The 11,757-nt window shown below is 41.6% G+C and overlaps 1 pseudogene; it reads left to right on the top strand.

Moving 5' to 3' along the window:
* Positions 1-1,438: 1,438 nt before the first annotated feature.
* Positions 1,439-1,811, top strand: LOC102925309 (protein LLP homolog pseudogene; annotated as a pseudogene).
* Positions 1,812-11,757: the final 9,946 nt, after the last annotated feature.

The following is an 11,757-nucleotide window of genomic DNA, read 5'->3' on the forward strand; positions in this document are numbered from 1 at the left end:
AACCAACCAAGAAGATATTACAATTTTAATCATATATATGCACCAAATTCAGGTGCACCCTATTTCATAGAACAAATATTACAAGATGGAAAGCCACAGATTAACCCCAACACTTTAATAGTTAGATATTTCAATATCATACAATCACCAATAGACAGGTCATCTAGACAGAAAAAAAAAACATTGGAGTTAAATGAAACCATGAATAAAAACAGACCTCATGAATCTACAGAACATTCCACCCAAACACAGCAGAATACACATTCTTCTCAATAATTCATGGAACTTTCCACAAAATAAACATAAATCATATCTCAGGACACAAAGCAAGCCTCAACAAACATAGGAAAATACAAGTAATATCCTGTGTACTATCTGACCACACTGAAATAGTTAGATAATCAACACTAAGAGATACTACAAAACACACACAAATTCACAGATATTAACAACACACCATTGTGTGGGTCCCTACTCAAATTAAGGAGAAAATACAATATTCTAGGATTGAACAAAATGAAAACGTAGCATATCAAAATCTATATATGAGATACAATGAAGGCCATCCTAAGGGAAAATGTGATAGCTCTAAATGCTTCCATCAAAAATTTTGAGCAATCCCGCGCCGGGCGGTGGTGGCGCACGCCTTTAATCCCAGCACTCGGGAGGCAGAGCCAGGTGGATCTCTGTGAGTTCGAGGCCAGCCTGGACTACCAAGTGAGTCCCAGGAAAGGCGCAAAGCTACACAGAGAAACCCTGTCTCGAAAAACAAAAAACAAAACAAAAAACATTTTTTTGAGCAATCCCAAATAAACAGTTTAATGGCACACCTTAAGGCCTTGGAAAAGAAAGAACAAATGAAATCCAAAGACATAGACAAATGAGAGATCATGGTAGGAACTAGTGAAATAGAAAAAATGCCAATAAATAAATAAATAAATAAAATGAAGAGTTAGTTCTTTGAAAAGATAAACAAAGGGCTGGAGAGACAGTTTAGCAGTTAAGAGCACTGGCTACTCTTCCAGAAGATCTGGGTTCAAGTTCCAGTACCCACATGGTGATTCACAATCATCTACAACTTCAGTTTCAGGGGCTCTGATGCCCTCTTAAGGCCTCTGAGAACACTGGATGTATGTGGTACACAGACATACATGCAGGTAAAACACCTATACACATTAAAAAATTGAAAGCTAAAATAAAGAACAACATTTAAAAGATAAACAATATTGACAAACTGTTAGCCAAATTAACCAAAATATTTTTTAAAAAAGAGAGAGAACCTAAATTAACAGAATTAGAACTAAAAGAGAGATATCACAATAGATACCAATAAAATCCAGAAAAAAAAAACGAAAGCATAAAGACATACTTTTTAAACATCTGTATTCTGCGGGTGGCATTCTACATGCATTGTGCGGTCATGTTTCTCGGGTAAGGCATGGCTAAAAGCTTACTGAGGAAGTGGAAAAGGAAGATGTGTGCTGAAAAGAGATGGAGAAATGCCCCAAGGGAGCTCAGCAGACTTTAAAGCATTCTCAGAGTTGACAGTAACAATTTAACGAAAGAAACAGCAACGGTAGGGGTACCTGAGCGGTGCCAGGAGAAAAGGCGACGTGTGGTGGAGGATGATAAGGACGCCATGGAAATGGAGGCTGAACTTAAGAGAGACAAAAAGACTCTTCTAGACCAGCATGAACAGAACCCAGTATGAATGAACCAGAGTCAGAGAAAGAGACTGAGGGCAAAGATAGAGAAAAAGAAAAGAAACTGGGAAAAGCAGAGCACAGGTAGCGAAGGGCTTGGCCCAGTAGACCCTTTAAACCTGGAAAATAGACACAGAACCGAAGTTCGGTTGTTAGGAATGTCTTCACGGATTTCAGCTCTCTCTAAATGGAAGCTATTTGTTTTCATATTTTAGTTTGAACTTATTTCTGTAACTAAAAAACAATAACTCATAAAAATAACATTGTTTTATAAACTTGAGTAACACATCTTCTGTGTTGAAGAAAATCTATGTTTTACTAAATCTAATAAAACCTAAAGGAAATGGGTGAATTTCTAGGTGCGTATGACTTACCAAAATTAAACCAATGAAATGGTTTAATGATGAAATAAATAATTTAAACACACATAGTATCACCAATTACATTGAAGCAGTAATAAAAAGTCTCCATACACCAAAAACAAAACACAAAAAACAAAAAGCCACAATGTGACCAGGTGCATATATTCCAGAATTCTACCCAACCATCAAAGACTTAACACCAATACTACTCAACTTGCTCTAGAATAGAAAAGGAAAGGTTGTTTCTAAACATTTTCATGAAGGTAGTGTTACCTTGATTGAAAAAAAACAGATAAGACACAGGAAAAATAAAGGGAAGGAGGAAAGGAAGGAAGGATGAGAGAGAGAGAATGGAGGGAACATACCTCAACGTAATAAAGACTTAATACAGCAAAGCTATAGACCCCATCATACTAACTGAAGAAAACCCAATGCATTCCTAGTAAGACCAGAATTAAGATGAGGTGTTCATGTCCACTTCTACTCAATAAGGTTCTTGAATCTTAGATCAATAAGAAAAGAGAGGGAAATAAAAGGGCTACAAATATGAAAAGATAAGTGCTCCTATTTTCAGACATATTTCTATACAGAAGAGACCATGAAGATTCCACCTAAAGACTCCTCGAGCTGATAAAGACTTTCAGCAAAGTTTCAGAATACAAAATCAGCACACAGAATTAGTAGCCTTCCTGTATACCAGTAACAAGTATATTAACAATGAGATCAGGCAAATGATCTCATTTACAATAGCTACATAAATTAAAATAAAACACTTAGAAATTAACCTCCCAAGAAAACAAAAGGCCTCTACAATGAAGAGACTTCAGAATCAAGACACTGAAGAAGATACTGGAAGATGGAACGATCCCCCACACTCATGGATCAGAAGAATTAACACTGCAAAAGTAGCCATCCACCCATGAGCGATCTCTAGATTCAAGACAATTCTAATCAAAAGTGTAGGGTCATTCTTCACAAATAAAAAAAGTCCAAAAAGTTATAAAGGAACACAAAAGACCAAATACAGCCAAAGCAACCCTGAACAAAAAGCATGCTGCAGTAGGTATGTTTCACCTGATTTCAAATTAACTGCAGAGCCACAAATAGAAAAACAACAACAACAAAACAACTTCATGGTATTGGCAAAAAAAAAAAATGGATACATACATCAGGAGAATAGGACAGAGGAGCAAGATATAAGTCCATATAACTACAACTACCTGAGTTTTGATAATGACGCCAAAAATATGGACTAGAGAATAGATCACATCTTTTAAAAAACAGTTCTGGGAAACTTGGATATCAACTTGCAATAAAGATAAACTAGATCCTTTTCTTTCACCACTCACAAAAGTTGATTCCAGCTAGATCAAGAACTTCTATATAAGACCTGACACCCTGAAACTTCTAGAAGAAAAAGTAGGGAGTATGCTTCAATAGATTCTCTAAATGGAACTCTGATAGTACAAGAAGTGAGGGGACCCACAGAGACTCCATAGTGTGGCCTTATTCCATCTTGGCTCTGGGTCAGAGAGTCCGAGCTTGCTTTGCTCTTCAAGGCTGCATAATAGAATGTTTTGGCTAAAGGCATGGTTACCAGGTGTCTTATACTTCAAGGCCTAATTACAAGATATTTTGCAGTAAGTGTGGTCACCAAGTGTTTTGAAAAATAAGGAAGGGTCTACAGTTCTTTGCACTTTGACCTTAAAGAGGGAAGTCTTTTGCCTCTCCCCTTGCTAGTATATAAAAATCCCATTAAGAATAAACTCAAGTGACTCTGATATTTACCCAGAGCCCTCCCAAAGCTGTGTCTCTTTCTTCATCTACATCTATATTTTTCATATCTACTATTTCTTTTTTTTTTTTTTTTTTTTTGGTTTTTCGAGACAGGGTTTCTCTGTGTAGCTTTGCTCCTTTCCTGGAACTCACTTGGTAGCCTAGGCTGGCCTCGAACTCACAGAGATCCGCCTGCCTCTGCCTCCCGAGTGCTGGGATTAAAGGCGTGCACCACCACCGCCCGGCCCATATCTACTATTTCTTAATCCTCACTCCTCCCTTCAAGGGCTGTTTAACAGGTCATGCTGGTCCCCAACAAATAAGTAAGACTAAAAATTAACAAGTGGATCTCATGAAATGGGAATGCTTCTATACAGCAAAGGAGATACAGCTTTGTGGAGATACAGCTCACAGAATGGGAGATTTTATATATACATATATATCTGACCTAGGGCTTAGTGTCCAAAATATATAAAGAACTCAAAAACCTAGAAACCAAGAAATCAAATGACTCAACTAAAAAATTAGGCTATGGAGCAAAACAGAGCTCTCAAAAGAAATGTAAATTGCTAGGAAACACTTTTTAAAAGTGTTCAACAATCTTACCTATCAGAGAAAATACCCCAGTAAGAATGGCCATCATCATGAATACCAGTGACAACAAATGCTAGCATAGATGTGGAGAAAGGGAAACCCTTATACACTGTTAGTGGGGGTGCAAACTAGTGCAGCCACCTTGGAAATCTGTCTGTAGGGTTTTTCAAAAACCCTAAAAATAGAACGTGCATATGACCCAGACACATTGCTCCTGGGCATAGCCTCAAAGGACTGTGGTTTATATTATAAAAATACCTGCATATTCATGTTCATCACTGCCCTATTCACAATACCTAGGAAATAAAGGCAGATTAGGTGTCCACCAGCTAATGAATGGAAAATGAAAACATATGCATATGTGTATGTAGTACATGCACACACAGAACTTTATTCAACTATAAAGAAAAATAAAATTGTGGAATTTTCAACCAAACAGATGACACTGGAAAAACTTGTACCACGTGAGGTAATCCTGGCCCAGAAGGACAAATGCTTCATGTTCTTTCTCATGTGCACAGCCTAGCTTTGACTCTTCTGCTACCTTTGTTTAACATGGAGTACCTGTGGGTGGGACCTGGGAAACTAGGAAGGGGACCTCAGGGGTGAGGATTGCCTGACAGGAGGAAGGACAGCAGAACAGGTGAGAAGGGAAAATGGGGAGTGGAAAGATTTAAACAAGGGGGAAGAGGGCTTGGATAGATGGGGGTGTTGGGGGACAATTAACCAAAACAAAAGGTGTATGAAAAGGCCGTAGAGAAATTTATTCTTTCATAACTCAAATAAAAAAAATACAAAAATGAAGGGAATCACCCTATGTGTCTAGATATTGCTGGTCCTAGAAGCAGTGGGTTATTAAGGAAAGTTTCCAGTCCCAGGTTGGGACACCTCCACAGAAGTTAGTCGGGAAGGCTCCATGGTCTGAAAGACAACTGTTTTGTCAGTTTTCTTGGTTACCCACTAGAACTAGAGGATAAGATCCTCTATGGCTGAAGACACCACATACCTTGGTTGTCAGATACAGAGAAAGCAAGCTAGAACTGAGCTGGGAAAACGTCCTGCTAGCTAGCTTTCAAATGCTAGAAGGTGTTCCGTGGGCTGCTAATGGACAAAGGGTATCATGGTCTTACCCACCTGTGAACCCTACGAACCAAAAAAACCAACCTGCCAAGTAAAATTGGCTCATCTGCACAACGGTGGTACGGCTGTTATGAAGGTAAGCAACTCCCCTGTGACTGAATCTGAGCCCTGCTCCTCAGGAGGGAACCCATGTCTGTCTTGTACTGTAATCCTTGTTAATAACCAATATCCAGAGATGGCATAGGCCCAAGTGGGGCACTTACCAATGCTGTTCAAACAAACTGACACAGCATCAAACTGTCTTCTAAATCTCCATGTATATACTCGTATTTAAAAGCTATTCTCAGCCTTCGAGAAGTCTCTTTTGCAGCAAATAGCGGTGTATCCAGAGACTCATGGCTGCCCAAGATGGTGAGAACAAGTGATGGCTGAGAAGTTAGCTCCAAGTGAGATATTACATAATCTCCTCTAGGACTTAGAGAGCATTGCACAAGAGTGGGCAGAAAGCATGTGTCCAGAAGGTGGATGAAAGTCAGCAAAATGGCATCCTCTCAACTCATACAACCGTTACAATCATTAAGTTACAACAATTTCAATTACTTACACCCTGTCAACAATCAGTCATGGAAAGAGAGAGGCTTACAAGCCCCTTACGGATGAATAGATTGATTCTAGGAGAAGGAAAGCCCTTGTCATCCATAAGCTAAGCCTTGCTTAGCCCACCAGCTCAAAAAGATAGCACCAAACCCATGCCCACATAGACAATCCTGGTTAAACTCAGTGGGTCAAAAACTAAATTAATAAATAAGATCATGAGAAAAAAAATTGTAGGGAAGGTGGACTAGACGGGGCTAGCAGAGAGGTAGGAGAAGATAGGGGTGAGGGCGTTCAGTATGCGAGAAGCATGAGTGTAAAATTGTCTAAGAACAAATTTAACTTTTAGAAAACCCAAACCTGAACAACAGATCCAAGGCCTTCTTCTTTAACTGGTCCCTGCCACAGCCAGTATCCACTCTGTATCCAGGCTCTAGCCATGCTGACTCTGGACTCATTGTTCCTAGCTTGCTGTCCTCCGTCCTTCATGCTTCTGTGGGCTTCCTTCTCCTCCATTGTGTCTCACTCATGCTCTGAGTTTCAGCTCAGGGATCACTACCCAGAAACCTCCTTTCACTGTCCCCACTACCAGGGTGATCATACCCCTTTCCCATGCTGTGTTAGGCTCTGCATATTCCTGATGCTGTGTTTTTCCTGTTCATCTGAATGTCCATCTTCTGCTCTGGATTGTGGAGACATTGAGAACAAGGCTGAGGTCCTCGTCTTCATGTCTCCTTATATAACACAAAGTCTGGAACACAGCAGGAAGTCAAGCGTTTCTGTGTTGATAGAGTGTCATGGCTGAGTGGCTGAATTCTAGTTACTAAGATGCTAATAAGGACAGGGAGAATATCTGAGAGGGGAAGGACCATGGTGACTTTGATTTGGACAAGCAGAGTTCAGAACATCTGTGGGCCATAGAGAGTAGAGATAGCCAATCTATACACAGATGCAGGAACTGGACATCAGGAGAGAGACCTGGGATAGGGCTAGGAATTTAGCATCATCTGTCATATTAGCCAGACATGGTGACATATGCCTTTAATTGGGAGGCAGAGGCAGGTGGATCTCTGTGAGTTCAAGGAGTTTGAGGCCAACTTGGTCTATATAGTGAGTTCCAGGACAGTCAGAGCTACATAACAGAGAAAACCTGTCTCAAAAAAGCAATATGTGTCATATTAACATTATATCTATATAATAACATAGGAGTAGTAATGGGTCTTAGAAACCCCAGCACTCAACGGACCACAATAAAAGAGGCAATATAGTATCTAGTAGAGGAGAAAGTATGGTGAGGTGATCACCATCTATAATCCCAGTACTTGGGAGGTGGGACAGGAGGATAGTTCTGGAGGACCAACCTCAGTTTCATAGCAAGCTTGAGATAAGCCTGATCTACATGAGTTTCTACCTCAAAACAAAGAAAAAAGAAGAAAATTAAAAGCTCCAATACAGAAGCCAAGAAAAGGGGAGAGCCCATTGTTCATGTTAAGTCTTCATGGGCTTTGAAACAAAAAAAAAGAAAGGGAGAGAGGGAGGGAGGGAAGGAGGGAGGGAGAGAGGGAGGGGAGGGAAGGAGAGAGGGAGAGAGGGAGGGAGGGAGGGAGGAGGGAGAGAGAGGGAGGGAGGGAGGAAGGGAGGGAGGAGAGAGAGAGAGAGAGAGAGAGAGAGAGAGAGAGAGAGAGAGAGAGAGAGAGAGAGAGAGAAAGGAAAATAAGCTTCAAGAACTTCTGGCAAAAATGCCTTTGGCCTCCCAACTACTTTGGCAGGAAAAATAGTTTTCAACAGTCTGTTGAATTAAATGGATTCCGTCCTAAGGTTCTAAGGAGAAATGTTTTGGGGTGTGCAGAGGACATAACAAATTGGTAGATCTGTTCAGTGACTTCACCCATGTCCCCAACCTAGTGCTAATTTGTACAGCCCAGAGTCCATTTCCCATCATTCAAAATCCCTGTGTGTTTGAACGGAAATATAATCCATGTGTTCATGATTCATTCGCTCTTTATGTAACCAAATGTTGGGCTGTAGCTGTTTGATGTCCAGGGGGCCATCTGAACACTCTCTGCAGCCAGAGTCATAGACTGCCAAGGAAATTAGGAGGAGAGAAATCTTGGCCGGCCTCATCCAAAATCAGAGGCAGTCAGTCAGCAGGGAGACAAGAAATCCACTCTCCCAGCCACGTTCTCACCCTCAGATTCCAGACACTGGATGCTAAATGAGCCACATCAACAAACAGGCGATGCCTGGAAACCCAATATCATTATCTAACTCATCCATCATGTACATTACGTCCAATTTTGATTCTATAAAGAAAGTTTTCTTGGGAAAATTTGCTTATCACAACCTAAGGATAAACCTGCTAACACAGAACAGGATCAAAGGAGAGAAACAAGATGTTATGATATATTTCAGAAAAGCAATATGCTGTTTTCCTCCCTGGAGGGCTGAGTGGGCTTGTCTTTCCCACAAAGCATTCCAAAGCATGGCACACTAGCAATAAGCCAATCCAACAGAATATTATAAGGCCATTAAAATTATCTTCTCATGCTGTGTGGTGCTGACACACGCCTTTAGTTCTAACACTTGGGAGGCAGAACCAGGTGGATTGCTGTAGGTTTGAGGCCAGCCTGGTCTATAGAGTGAGTTCCAGGACAGCCAAGGCTACACAGAGAAACCCTGTCTCGAACAAAAACCAAAATACCAAAAATAAATAAATAAATGAAATTAGCTTCTCAGATTATTTTACAGAATGCTACAAAATATTCATAAGTATGGAACTGTATTACTTAATATAAATAATTACATATAATAAGTAGAAGCATGCATTTTTAATCATGACATAGATGTGATGTTTATTATATTAGTCAGCCCTGCCAAAGAGGAAACCAGGCTGTCTCCACCTTGTGTTTCCACCTTCTCAATGTAGTTCCTCAGCAGAAAGAAAGTGGAGAGTTATACCAGGGCGTAGCCATTGGTGAGTGGCCCATGCTCTGGTAAATATCCTACCTATCGCTCAGGCTCATGTAAGCAGCGCTAATTAAACTCAGTGGGTCAGTGAGTGGGAAGGGGATGTGGGAGAAATGGAGAATGGTATGTATAAACAAATTATAGACATGTGAGATTGTCAACGAATAAGGAAAATATAAATGAAAGATTTCTATAAAATATTTATCAGTTCTGTGAGAGTGGCCTTACAGACCCAGACGCTACTTAAACATCCCATCACCTCTCAGCACTGTTACACTGGGAATAAAATTCCAAGATAGGGGTCAGAGAGTTGACTCCAAAGTGAAGGGCCTTGCTGTTCTTGCAGAGGACTCAAGTTCAGTTCCCAGCACCTGTGTTGGGCAATTCGTATCTGTAACTCCAGCTCCAGGAGATCTGACTCCCTCTATTGGCCTCCAAGAACATTGCACTTACATGCACAAACTTGCACTCAGACACACACACACACACACACACACACACACACACACACACACGAAATAATTTTTTAATAATTGAAAAATTCAATGTAAATTTTGCAAGCATAAACCATATTCACCCAACAATCACAAATTAATCTCAGCGTCCAGTGGTTTAACACAAGACACTGAATGCTCACACCAAGTCTGATGTGAGTGTGGCAGTGGCTAGCTGGGACCTATCAACACAATGAGGCACTAAAAATTAGCAAAGCTTAGCCGGGTGGTGGCGGTGCATGCCTTTAATCCCAGCACTCGGGAGGCAGAGGCAGGTGGATCTCTGTGAGTTCAAGGCCAGCCTGGGCTACAGAGTGAGTTCTAGGAAAGGTACAAAGCTACACAGAGAAACCCTGTCTCAAAAAACCAAAAAGTAAAAAAGAAAATTAGCAAAGCTTACACCATTTTCCTCTGTTTTGGGGCCATTTATTCCTTTTTAATCAGAACACTACAAGCACTAAAGCCAAGAGGTTACTCAGTAGCTCTGGGAGCATGACCCTTAAACTTGACCCTCTGCAATCTATATTCTCTGAGTGGATGGATCTCCAGGATCATGTGTGTGTGTGTGTGTGTGTGTGTGTGTGTGTGTGTGTGTGTACTTCTCCTGCTTGAGTGGTCTCCATTCTCTGGAATTACCAGTTCCACCAACACTCAAGGTTCCTCCAGACCCTGTCTTCACACTCCTTTTTGATCTTTGCAACATTTGGATTTGGTAACTTATTTTAAGACATGCTGACATGCCTTCTCCTTTGCATTTCTGTTTCCATTCTTTCCCTAGACTGCCTGAGTCTCACACCACTGGCAGAAGAGAAAAGAGGCAACAGAGAGTCCAGTGAAGTGGGGAAGTGACAGAAGCCACTCACCTTCTGGCGTACACAGAAGTTGGGCATCATCAGTCCTGTCGCTAGGTTAAATAGAGAAAGGGATTTCCCTGCTGATTTTCTTAGACCACTTTTCCCTGGGTTGTCAAAAGATAGGTCCAGATAGTCAATTTCATGGTGCAATCAATAAACTAAAGAAAACACCTTTGGTTTCAGAGGCAGAGAGACTGGAGCCGAGCTCTGTTCCCACAGGGAAATGGGCAGGATGAGGAATTGGTGTAAGAAGGAAACAACCATTGTAATCCAGTGATCTTGATGTCCAAGCTGGATTCACCTCTCAGACATAGTCTCAGTGGGATCGTGCCTATGTAGGCTGGCAACAGACCAGGTAAAGCAAACCCAAGCTCCAGCAAGATTAGAAACAGCCCCCAAGAGTTCCCCCAAAGTGAGCTGCTCTCCATTCCCAAGACCAGGAAGTTACAGCTTATCTAAGAAAAAGGTTTGGCTGAGAGCTTCCTAGAGGAGGTCCCTGCTACAAGGACAAAGTGGCCTATCCTTGAAGGCAGCCCCCACACCACTGAAGACCAAAATGAAGCTAGGCCAAAGAGGGAACTGTAAGAAAGTATCAATACCTTGTGGGGCTGCTCCCTGGAAGACAAGGCCCTCGATGAAGCCTCCATGGACAGATCCTCTGGTTCAACAGAACTGGGAGGGGAGGGAAGGGATTCTGGGATCGTGTACATTGGTAACTGTACATGATGGGCTCCTTGGGACCACTTGGAAGGAGACGACAAAAGACAACCCTTGTTGCTATTAATTGGGTTTACATAAATCAGCAGTTAGAGGCGAGCCAAGGTTTCAGAACACTGGCGATGGCTGACTATGCCCCTGTGCCACCCCCACAAAGAGTGAGGTATGCCCCTCTGCCTCAACCTACATGAAAGGAGCTTCAAAGAAGCACTGAGCAGCAAAGCTGGCGTACCCTCTCCGCTCTTGTTTCTCATGTGAGCAGACACAGAGCTGGTGCTCACTCCCACCTGCAAAGACTAAAGAGAGAAAATAAAAGGGACTATTGAGCTGCCACTTTGATGGCAATAAAAGAAGAAAAGGAAAGAAGGAAGGAAGCAAGAAAAGAAAGTGGCTGCACTGGGAATTGGGGAACTCAAAAAAATCATTGACTATTTCCTGTAGACCAAATATGCAAGACTATACTGTGGGCTCATCTTGAGCTTAGGTGGTGGGTAGTCTTGGGAAGGTAGGAGAGCTGGGTGGGCAGAGCACAGCAGCACAGGACTGCAAGAAGATGAGTGAGCAAATGGCTGGACATGACGCTCAGTCACTTTTGACTGTAAACTGTAACAGGCTT

This window comes from Peromyscus maniculatus, chromosome 1 (genome assembly GCF_049852395.1).
Source record: "Peromyscus maniculatus bairdii isolate BWxNUB_F1_BW_parent chromosome 1, HU_Pman_BW_mat_3.1, whole genome shotgun sequence".
In the NCBI taxonomy this organism is placed as follows: Eukaryota; Metazoa; Chordata; class Mammalia; order Rodentia; family Cricetidae; genus Peromyscus; species Peromyscus maniculatus.